Raw genomic sequence first — 12,323 nt, 5'->3', positions numbered from 1 at the left:
GATGATTATACTGGTTCAATCTATAAATTTTAAAAGATAGATCTAACCATTCAAATAAGCCCCGATAATTTTCGCCTCTCGGTCTTGCGTTAGATCAATCTCTTTTAATAACAAAAGGTTCTACCGTTCGAGAACGGCTAGAAAAGGGTGAATACTATGCCTCGCAACTTTTTTCTCCATCTGATGTGGCCCTCGGTAAATTGCCAACTCTGTGGATCACGTCAATCACCTCCTGCCATATGGACGGGTGTTTTGCGTAGCGAACAAAATGGTGCGGCCTAGCTCAGTTAGTTAATGAGGCACAAAAGCCTTTTAACCAATTAAACTAAATTTAGACTTATATACATATCGTACGAATTGATCCGCGATTCCGCAAGCTAAAAATTAAGCCACATATAATTTCTTTGTGTGTGAAGCAACCTTGAAGTATTTTTTTTTTTCTCTCGATGTTATATGGTTGGTTCTACGGGTACAAAATAAATATGCATGTAAGTTTTCCAAAGTGAGCTAGATCTACTGGGTCTTGTTTCCACTTAGGAGCAGACCTAAATCACATCCTTCACTTCGTCCCGGTCTCTAATAATGGATCTAATCATGAATCTCATGTCCAACCTTGTCTTTTAGGCGAGCTTTCAAGTCAGATAAGGCAAACTAAAATAAAACAAATTATAAGCTGGTTCTATCCATTCCCTGCCTAGCTACCTCAGTGGTTTTTAGAATATATCATCCTTATCACCTCTGATAAGATTAACTAATACAATCTAATAAAATGCCTTCCGCAAAAGTTTCACCAGAGAACCGAAGACTGAAAACAGGCCCATCCATGACGTGATGAAACATCAACCAAGCCATATCATTTTGTTTTACATCCTCGTATGCTTGTCATAGCATGTTGGTCGATTTTGCTTCATTTCTACCACTGAAATATTGAACAAAAGTCAAATGTTTCATGGGGCACACGCATCCCATCCGTCCATACATCATAATGCCAATATTTCACTATCTTATCGATTCAAATCTCATAGGTTTATCCCAGGCCAAATGATGGCTTGTGTTGGACGTAGTAGACTTGTTGCGATATGCAGAGAGAATATTGAAACAAGCAGAAAAAAGAGCGAGAATAAGAACACCGAATATTTATATGGTCCGCTTTATTGAACTGCATCCACGGGATAGACGGTGCAAAATTTCATTATAGGAAACTGAAAATGATAAAGTACAAGATTACCTCACAAATTATAGCCGTCAATGTACTCAATCTCTAGAATACTCAACTAGAAGATGGACTCGAACTAGCATCCTTTAATTATTAGGCCTTTCTAGAGTTTGTTAACTCAAGTTGAACATGACAAATGTTCACTCACTAGAAAAAGATTTAAAACTAGTAATGCCAGATGGCACATATATATTAGCACCAAAAGTGGGGCAAAAAAGAACACTAGCATGTTGCTTGAAGATTGGCGCAATACACAAGATCAACATGGTTCTTGGTAGGTTCATGAATATCAGCACCGATTCTTTTGGTAAGAACGGTTTATACCAAATGGACTTTGGACGATCAAATAAAATATTACTATATCATTCAATAAGATTAAATAAAGTTCAGCAAAAATTGGACTTAAAATAGTTAATCATGATTAATTATATATTTTATTTTCGTTCGTATCGTTTCATAAAAAATTTTGAAATTTTGAAATATCAAATGATATGATAATATTTTATTGAATGGTCTAAAGTCCAAGCAGTCTGATCAATAATTTCTCTTTGTTTTTTTGTTCTTTTAAAAGTACACCATGGGATACTGGATTTAATATCGAGCATTGCTATTGTTGGGATACCGACCGACCGACCGACCAACGGCCCGACCCGAATGACCGACCGACCGACGGGCGTACCGACCGATTGACGATCGGAACGACCGACCGACCGGAGGGACCGACCGGCCGACAGCCGGGAGCGCCCGATTGACAGACGCCACTACCGGCCATTCAACGGTCCATCGCCGACTGAGGATATGTCGGGCGTATCTTTCCCGACCGGCCGAACCCAGAGGTCTGACGGCCGACTCATATGAAACTCGCCGACCGACGGAGGAACTCGACGCCACTCTGCTGGCCGCCGACCTAGGGTCGGCCGACTCCTCCAATCGCCGTACAGCCGCCAGACCTTGTCAGCTCTGACAGCAACATGCGGCACGGCCATTTTGGGGCATTGTCCTGCCAGGGGCATTGTCAACCCTAATGATTTGACAGCCCCCACGGCGATGTGACATCTTCACGGCGACCCTGACAGTCTACAGTGAGTTGACAGTTCCTCACTTGTCCGCGCCATTAATGACGGCGCCATACCGTGCTCCACTATATATACCGGAGAAGGCAACAGTGCAAGGGATCGATCCGCTCCGTCTCTCCAAAAATGCAGGCTTACTCCTCTCTCTCTCCCTCGATCGAGCTCTCTGTCTACATTTCACTGTTGCCCAGTCACCTCTCTGACTTGACCGTCGGAGGGTCCCGCCGAAGCCGCCTCCGGTCAGAGTGGACTTCATTTTGCAGGTGCACGCTCCCCGGCGATCGGACGACGAGGCGATTGGCCGCAACAGATTGGCGCGCCAGGAAGGGGACAGCATGACAAAGACAAGAGCTCAACGATCGAGAGTCACTGGGTCGGCGAGGCGCTCTTCCCGTCGGAAAGAGGCCTCCCGCCCCCACCGACGGCGGAGCCTAGCTCTCCGCGCCCTGCAGTGACCACGGAGGCCCAGATTGCGGCCATCGTACGGCAGATGACCGTACTGACTGACGCAGTCAAAAGCCTCCAGCAGCAACCGGCGGCCCGACCCATGCCCTCCAGGAGCAGCCGCCGACGACCGCGCGATCCCTGTCGCCTCCATGCGAGCGCCCCCAACAGCGCTCCACGGAGAAGAGGAGGGACGACCATGGCGCGACGACCGACGGTCCCAGCGGCCCTCTCCCTCCCCGTTGGAACGGGCAAGGAAGGAGAAGCGGCCGCGCACACCGTCGGCCTCCCTCTCAGAATCCTCCGGAGACTCCACTCCTGGGGTCTCCCAGCATCGACGAGCGGACAACTACGAGCGACGGTTCGAGGAAATCGACCGCCGACTTGCCCAGTTGCAGATGGACGGTCAGAAGTCTTCGAACGACGTCGACTTCCAAACCGCCCAACCTCTCTCCTGACTGATCCTCGACGAGCTGATTCCCAATCGGTTCAAGATGCCGCACGTGGAGCCATACGACGGCTCCACCGACCCAGTCGACCACCTCGAGAGCTATAAAGCTCTCATGACGATCCATGGGGCAACCGACGCTCTTTTTTGCATCGGCTTCCCCACCACGCTCCGCAAGGCTGCCAGGGCTTGGTACTCCGGTCTCCGATCGGGTAGTATCCACTCCTTCGGGCAGCTCGAGCACTCGTTCGTGGCCCATTTCAGCACCAGCCGAAAGCCGCCGCGAACGTCGGACAGTCTTTTCTCCCTCAAGCAGGGGGAAAACGAGATGCTCCGACACTTCGTGGCGCGATTCAACGCGGCCCGCTCGAGGTCCGGGACCTCAAGAAGACATGGCTGTCTCAGCCATGAAGCGGGGCCTGAGGGTGTCCCGACTCACTTATTCTCTGGACAAGACCCTCCCTCGGACTTATGCCGAGCTACTGGAGCGCGCATACAAGTATATGCGCGCGGACAAAGGAGCGTCCGACCGACGCTTGGCCGAGCCCAGAGGCCCGAAAGAGAAGCGGAGGAAAGGTCGGGAGCCCGCCGAACCCAGCAGGCCCCCGACCGATAGTCGGGTCTCACCACCCCGATGAATCCAAAAATCACCCCGACAACAGACTCCAAGGCCGGTATGTCCCAGGTATGACTCCTACACTCCTCTCTCCACTCCCCGTGCGCAGATCCTGATGGAGATCGAGGGAGAGGAATACCTGCGACGGCCTCCGCCTCTGAAGGCAAAAGGCCTCGACCGTCGGAAGTACTGCCGGTTCCATCGAAGCCACGGCCACGACACCGAGCGGTGCATCCAGTTGAAGGATGAGATTGAAAATCTCATCCGCCGGGGTACCTCGGCAAATTTCGGAAGGTCCGCCGACCCAACCAGTTGCCGATCGACGCCCCCAGCCGACTGAAGAGGCGGCGACCAACCAGCCGACGGCCGGAGTCATCAACATGATCTCCAAGCGGCTGGGCCTGGGGACGTCTGCAGGAGGGGAGCCGACGAAAAGGCCACGCCCGGACGACGTAATCACCTTCACAGAAGACGACGTTCAGGGCATCCAAACTCCCCACGACGATGCTGTTGTTGTGTCGGCGACGATAGCGAATTATGATGTAAAATGAATTTTTGTTGATAATGGAAGTTCGACAAATATTTTATTTTACTCGACCTTCTCCCGAATGCGACTGTCAACTGACCGACTCAAGAGGGTCTCCATGCCCTTGATCGGCTTTGCCGGAGACGCCCGTCACGACAGAAGGAGAAATCACCCTGCTTGTGACGGTCGGCACCGAACCACGATAAAGCACGGTCTCCCTCACTTTCGCGGTCGTCCAAGTTCCTTCGGCTTACAACGCCATACTTGGACGACCCAGATTGAACGCCCTTAAGGCGATCGTCTCGACGTACCATCTCCTTGTTCGGTTCCCGACCAAAAACGGAATCGGGGAGATGCGCGGAGATCAACAGCTCGCCCGACGATGCTTCCAAATCTCCGCTCAAAGCGACGAGTCGAGGGGTTCTCTGACGATCGACAAGCTGGACCAACGGGAGGAGGAAGAACGGGGTTTGCCGGTCGAGCAGCTCGAGGCGATCCGATAGGAGATGTTGTCCAGCTATGCAACCCAAGAGGGAGGGGTGAATTGGGTTTCTAAAAATTTTAAGCCCAACAAGTTACTTATGAAGAACAAAACAAAGACTTTAATTCAATATTAATTACCTAAAGCAGGAATGCAAGGATATAATAAAGAAATAAAGTGAAGCGATAAAGCACACCACAAACACAAGGATTTATAGTGGTTCGGTGCCAACCCTGCACCTACATCCACTCCCCAAGCTCCTACTGGAATTTCAATCCACTATACCTGTATTCAACCTGAATACAAAATATCGGAAACTCCGACACTAGCTATCCCAAGCTAGATCACTTATTTCTCGGATACAAGTAAACCCAAAACACTCCGATTTCAGGTTCGGATCAACCTTTCCTTGTTTGAAATCCTCCAAAAATAAGAACAATTACTTACAAGAGTAAGAGAATTTAAAGCACAATTAATACAATAACAGCTCCTTAAATGAGCAAATATAATAATAAAAACTTTACTCAAATGAAGAACCCCTTTTCGAATTTTCTCAAAGTGGATGAACGCTTGAACGAATGCTTGAGAAGAGGTTGATTGTTGATTGAAGATCTCTTGAAAGCTTTGGAAGATCTCTAGATCAAGGTTGAACAATAGGCTTGAAAGATCCTCTCTTTGAATGCTCTTGTTTTCTCTTTCACAATCTCTCTTGTATATTGTGGATCCTCTCTCTTTTCTTTTTGGATATTTCGTTGATCTCAGGCTTTTTCGTGCAGATTTCGGATCCTCTCTCTCGTTTTCTCATTTTTGATTTCACATTTGATCTGCTATTTAATCTGTAATTTCTTTCACCATTTAAAGCATTTTATGACATTAGAAGCAAGAGAAAATAATTTAGGCAGATAAAGAGCCGTTAGAGTAATTTTAGGAAGCATAAAAGGCAATTAAAATGGGCAAAAAAATAGCCGTTGCTGATATTTCCATCGCAGGGGTCAACTCATGAGTCGACTCATGCATCAGGAGTCGACTCATGAGTCGACTTCTGTTGCATTTATCAGAGAATGCGTTTTGGAAATTCTTGGCTCAGATCAGCAGGGTCGACTCATGAGTCGACTCATGCCTTGTGGGTCGACTCATGAGTCGACTCACAGGTCGTGCCAAGCCAGAAAACTAGCATGCCAAGGAGAATTTTTGCGTGCCAATCAGCTCACAGTGCCATGAGTTGACTCATGAGTCGACTCATGCACTTCAAACCTTCATAACTTCAAAAATATAAGTCCAAATACAATGAAATTTTCACCAATAGTTTACAAATCATTTGTTCTATCAAATGATACTATCAAATCAGGATTTTAGTGAAATTATGATTTTGCCCTTGAAGAGCATAAGGACTTTTTCAATTTAAAATTATTTGTATCCCTTCAATCTGCTTTGTAATCATCAAAATCAATCTAGGAGCAACAATCTCCTCTTTTTTGATGATGACAAAACATTTGAACAAAAATATTTATATGAATGCATTAATTTCAAAAGAATACATTATAGGTGTATATGCTTGAAAAGAGTATGATTCTTTGGCATGTAATATAAATAGTCATATGCAAAAATAATTTGTCCATTTGCTTAAGGATTTGAAGATATGCTCATTTGATTATGTGATTTTGGTGTTAGAGCAGAAAACTTATTTTTGTTATCAGATTGAGCTCTATTTTGAAAATTCCATTCTCATTTGATTTTAGTTTTAGCATCAGAGCAAAAAAAATACTTATGTGCTTAAAAAAATGTGTGCCAAAGTATGTTAAAAGTTGATTTTGAGCTTAAGTGTATTAACTCATTTTGAGCTTAAGATATATCAGAGCAAGAGAAAAGAAATAAATTTTGCAATGTATCAGAGCAAGAACAATAATTTTTACAATGTTATCCGAAAAGATTTTACAATGTATCAGAGTAAATGTTATAATATATCAGAGAAAATTTTACACTGTATCAGAGCAAATATCAGAGAAACTTTCACACTGTATTAGATTAAATTTTATCATGTATCAGAGCAAGTTAAAAGAAATTTTAGGGTGTATCAGAGTAAATCAAATTTCTTAAGATGTATCAAGGTAAATTTCAAAAGATATATCAGAGCAAGTTTGAATTTTAAAATATATCAGAGCATATAAAAAATTACTTATTTGCATTGTACTTATGATTTTGCTTTTGATGGATAGCTTTTTGTTTAATTTCTGTTTGATATCAAATTTCTCAAATTTTTGCTTAATTTCTCAAAATACCATTTTTGTTTAATTTCTCAAATTTTGTTTAATTTCTCACATTTTTGTTTAATTTCTCCAAATATTTAATTTCTGAAATTTTTGTTTAATTTCTCCAAATATTTAATTTCTCAAATTTTTGTTTAATTTCTCCAATTTTTTTAATTTCTCAATTTTTGTTTAATATCTCCAATTTTTGTTTGTTTAATTTCTCCCCCTTTTTGACATCATCAAATATGGTTAACTCTTCCTTTTTTTTTTTTTTTTAAATATTCTTTAATTTCTCCCCTTTTAGAGTTTATCATAGAAGTTTGCTCCCCCTTAATATAGCAATTATCAACAGCAAACAACAACAAAGAGAAGACAATTTTTCCACAAGAAGAATATATATAACCAAAATATGATCAATATCATTACAAAAGGTAGAAATATAAGTGAAAAATGATTTCATTAAAAACATAATTGTTTCAATACATAGTTCTTAAAAATAAAATTCAACCAGCTAATTGTCAATACATGGCCCCAAGGTATAGATCCTAGAACAAAATACTAACACCTAGGATCTAGAAATGATCAAGATAAGTCAATGATCGGAGTCATCAGATATAGGTGAGGAGATGATGGATCAGAAGTGCGTCCTCTACCCCGTCTGCCTCTGCCACGAGTGGAGGTGCTGGCACGAGCAGGAGAGCGAGATGAACTGGGTGGCTGAGAACGCTGAGAGGCCAAAGACTGAACAGAAAGGGTGAGTCTGATAGAATCAAGTACGTTCAGTGCTCTGAAAACAGATTGAAGTAGAGCAGTGAACTGAGTGGTAGCATGCTCACTCGATCCTCGGATTCTTTCCTCAGTAATTCATATCCACCTTCTAGAGCTCCTCTGAGCCTACCAGCCTCTGCAGTGAGGTCTGTGACCTCAATGGTTGACTCCTGTGGTTTGGGATGGGCCAAAGCAAGGACTTGCCCCTGCAAGTCAAGAACTCTGCCAGTCAGTCTCCAGACTGTGTCCTCAAGCTGCTGTATCCTGATGGACTGATCTGATATCATCTGAAACACAGTGGAGATGTGGGGAGTAATGGTCTGATCAGAAGAGGTGGCTCCAGGTGCAAAAGAAGTACTACCCCACTGACTAGACAGCAAAGAAGCCACACGCTGTGATATATGCTCGATCTGATCGTCAGCCAGTCTGAACTCTGAATGAGGTGCTCTGCTCTCTGGCTGATACACTGGTGTGGGCATCCTAGTAAACTCTGAAGGGCCAGCCTCAGTATCAGGAATGAACTGGGTATCTGGTGAAGCTGCCCTGAAGTCATGTACAGGAGAAGATGGACCTTCTTCTTCTACTCTGCCTTCAGTTCTGACCTCAGCTCTTATTTCAGCTCTATCCTCAGCTCTTTCTTCAGAGCCCTTGATCCAACCACCATCAGTCTTTGTAAATCCCATTCGGTGCAGGCTGTGTTGGTTGAAAGTGTCCACATGAGATAGCTTGGTAGGTGCCTCCCCCTCACAGCTAACTCCAAACCTCCTAAATACTCTAGTAAGGGCCATACCATAAGGCAAGTGTGCCTTGGATCTATTCAAAGTTTCTCTCATGGCCTCTATCATCAGTGCAGGGAGGTTCAGGGGGGTCTGAGTGATGACATGAAACATGACACATACATCTCTGCTGGAAAGTAAGTCATGTCTACCACTCCTAGGAAAGAATAGCTTTGTTACCATCTGATGCAGGACCCTCATCTCAATGGACAAAATCTTTGCTTCCAATTTGTTTAAATTTCCTGAATAAGTTTCTCCTAAAATAATTCTGATCCCCTCTTCTTTAATTGGGAGTTCCATATATGAGTATCCTTCACTAGGCAACTGAAGTATTTCTCCCAATATCCTAGAATCCAGGCAGATATCAATTCTCTTTACAGTTAAAGTCACTGACCCACTTCCATAAAGTAGGTTTTGGTAGAATTCTCTAACAAGGTCAACATAGGTGACTTCCTTAAGAGAGCAATAGAGTTCCCATCCTTGGTTTTTAATTTTGGTAGCAAAAGTAAATTCTTCTTCCTCAAAGAACCGAAAATCTATATTTTCCCGGTTTCTACTTTTCTATCGGAAAGAGGATTCTTACTGGGGCTTAGGAGGGATTGAGAGGGACCTTGAGCAGATACTGAAACTGGAGTGGGAGCAGTTGAAGACTGAGCATGCCTTTTCTTTCGGACAATTTCTTCAGGCTCACGGATTGATTTTCTTCTTTGGAGAAGTTTCATCTTCGGAGCCATATTCAATATAGTAGCAGGCAAGGAGACTTGAATTGAGTGGAGGAGAGATCACAAGAGAGTAAAGAAGGATTTTGGTGGAGAAAAGAAGTAGATTTTGGAAGATCGGTAAAGTGCTAGGGCATGTTCCAACCGCGCCAAGCAATGCGAGAAAGCACAGAAAATCCTTTTCAAGGAGGTGATTTTTGGTGGAGAGGAGAAGGGAGAATTGCCTCGGAATTAATCCTTGGATTTGGAGCAAGAAGAGTTGGAGAAGACGGCTTTTGGAAGAAGAACGATGGGAAGATGAGTCGTCTCACGAACAGGGTTTCAGTATAAAAACAATGCACCCGTTGAAAGTTGGTGGGATTTACAAGTTTGCCATTGAGTCGACTCATGGGGGTCGACTCATGAAGTTCAGAAATTCAGAAAAAAATGCAAATAAATTCCAGAAAAAATTGAAATTTTGGGAGAAGGAATTTTGCTCAATGATAAGTTTTTAGAATGATAAATTTGAGCTTTTGGGACCAGGATAGATGTTGAAAATTGAGCTCTCTAATCAATTCTTTGGAAATTGAGAAATTTTAGGCAAATGGATCTAGAATTCCTAGATTTCTCCTAATTTCACAGAATCTATCCTCACTAAGGGCCTTTGTAAAGATATCAGCTAATTGATTTTCAGTGCAAACATATTCAAGAATTACATTTTTGTTTTGAACATGTTCTCTTATAAAATGATGTCTTATTTCAATATGTTTAGATCTTGAGTGTTGAATTGGATTTTTAGATAGATTTATGGCACTTGTGTTGTCACATCTTATTGGTGTTTCATTAAGTTTGATTCCAAAATCTTCGAGTTGTTGCTTAATCCATAAGATTTGAGCACAACAACTTCCGGCTGCAATGTATTCGGCCTCAGCCGTAGACAGTGCCACCGAATTTTATTTTTTGCTAAACCATGAGATTAGGTTAACTCCAAGAAATTGGCAAGTTCCACTTGTGCTTTTTCTATCTAATTTGCATCCAGCAAAATCAGCATCTGAATATCCTAATAAATTAATTTGTGAGTTCTTAGAGTATCATAACCCTATAGTTTGTGTACCATTTAAGTATCTAAGGATTCTTTTAACAGCATTCAAATGAGATTCTTTAGGATTAGATTGATATCTAGCACATAAGCAAACACTAAACATGATATCGGGCCTACTTGCAGTTAAATATAATAATGAGCCAATCATACCTCTATAGTATTTTAAGTCTACGCTTTTACCTTCATCATCCTTGTCAAGCTTGCATGAGGGACTCATTGGTGTGCCAATTGGTTTGCAGTTCTCCATTCCAAATCTTTTGAGTAGTTCCTTGGTGTACTTGCTTTGGGTGATGAAGATTCCCTCTTTTGATTGTTTGATTTGGAGTCCGAGGAAGAAGGTGAGTTCTCCCATCATGCTCATCTCGAACTCTCCCTGCATAAGCTTAGCAAAGTCTTGACAAAGGGATTCATTAGTAGACCCAAAAATTATGTCATCAACATAAATTTGTATAATTAGCATATCATTTTGATTTCTTTTAATAAATAGGGTTGTATCTACATTACCTCTTGAAAAACCATTATTCATTAGAAATTTGCTTAACCTTTCATACCATGCTCTAGGTGCTTGTTTTAATCCATATAAAGCTTTATTTAATCTAAAGACATGATTAGGAAAAGCATGATTTTCAAATCCAGGTGGTTGTTCTACATATACTTCTTCAGAGATATATCCATTTAAAAATGCACTTTTAACATCCATTTGAAATAATTTGAATTTTATAAAGCAAGCATATGCAAGTAGAAGTCTAATAGCTTCTAATCTAGCAACAGGTGTAAAGGTTTCATCAAAATCAATTCCTTCTTCTTGATTATATCCCTTAGCAACCAGTCTTGCTTTATTTCTAATTACATTTCCATGCTCATCTAATTTGTTTCTAAAGACCCATTTTGTGCCAATTATTGAGTAATCTTTAGGTCTTGATACTAAGGTCCAAACATTATTTCTTTCAAATTGATTAAGTTCCTCTTGCATAGCATTAATCCAATTATGATCATTTTCAGCTTCTTCAAAAGTTTTAGGTTCAAGATGAGATACAAAAGCACAATGATTAACTGCATCTCTTAGTGAAGAACGGGTTTTTACCCCATGCATAGGGTCACCAATAATTAACTCCTTAGGGTGGTTGTGAACATACCTCCATTCCTTGGGTAGGTCATTTGTACCTTGAGGTTGTTCTTGAATTTCTTCACCTCTTTCATTTTGTTCGTCTTCTTGATCCTTATCTTTTGGAGTTGCTGAGTCTTTCAGAGTGATCTCCTTCATACCTTCTATTAGTGGCTCTGCATCATCAACACCCTCATTCTTCCTTGAAGGAAGATCGTTAGATTCATTAAAAACAACATGTATGGACTCCTCAACTACTAAAGTTCTTTTGTTGAAAACTCTAAATGCTTTACTAGTGGAGGAGTAACCTAGAAAGATTGCTTCATCTGATTTTGCATCAAATTTACCAAGTTTTTCTTTGCCATTATTTAATACAAAACATCGACAACCAAAAACATGAAAATATGCAATATTTGGTTTTCTTCCTTTCCAAAGTTCATAGGGGGTTTTCTTTAAAAATTATCTAATTAAAGCACGATTTAAAATGTAATATGCTGTGTTAATTGCTTCTGCCCAAAAATATTTTGGAAGGTTGCTTTCACAAAGCATGGTACGGGCCATTTCTTCTAAGGTTCTGTTTTTCCTTTCAACTACCCCATTCTGTTGGGGTGTCCTAGGAGCAGAGAAGTTATGGCCAATTCCATTTTCATCACAAAAATTTTCAAAATCTTGATTTTCAAATTCAGTTCCATGATCACTTCTAATATTTTGAATTGAAAAACCTTTTTCATTAGAGACTTTTCGATGAAATTTAGTGAAAATATGAAAAGTTTCATTTTTGTGAGCCAAAAAGAAAACCCAAGTAAAACGAGAATAATCAT

This window comes from Elaeis guineensis, chromosome 6 (genome assembly GCF_000442705.2).
Source record: "Elaeis guineensis isolate ETL-2024a chromosome 6, EG11, whole genome shotgun sequence".
NCBI lineage: Eukaryota > Viridiplantae > Streptophyta > Magnoliopsida > Arecales > Arecaceae > Elaeis > Elaeis guineensis.
This window is presented reverse-complemented; position numbering follows the sequence as displayed.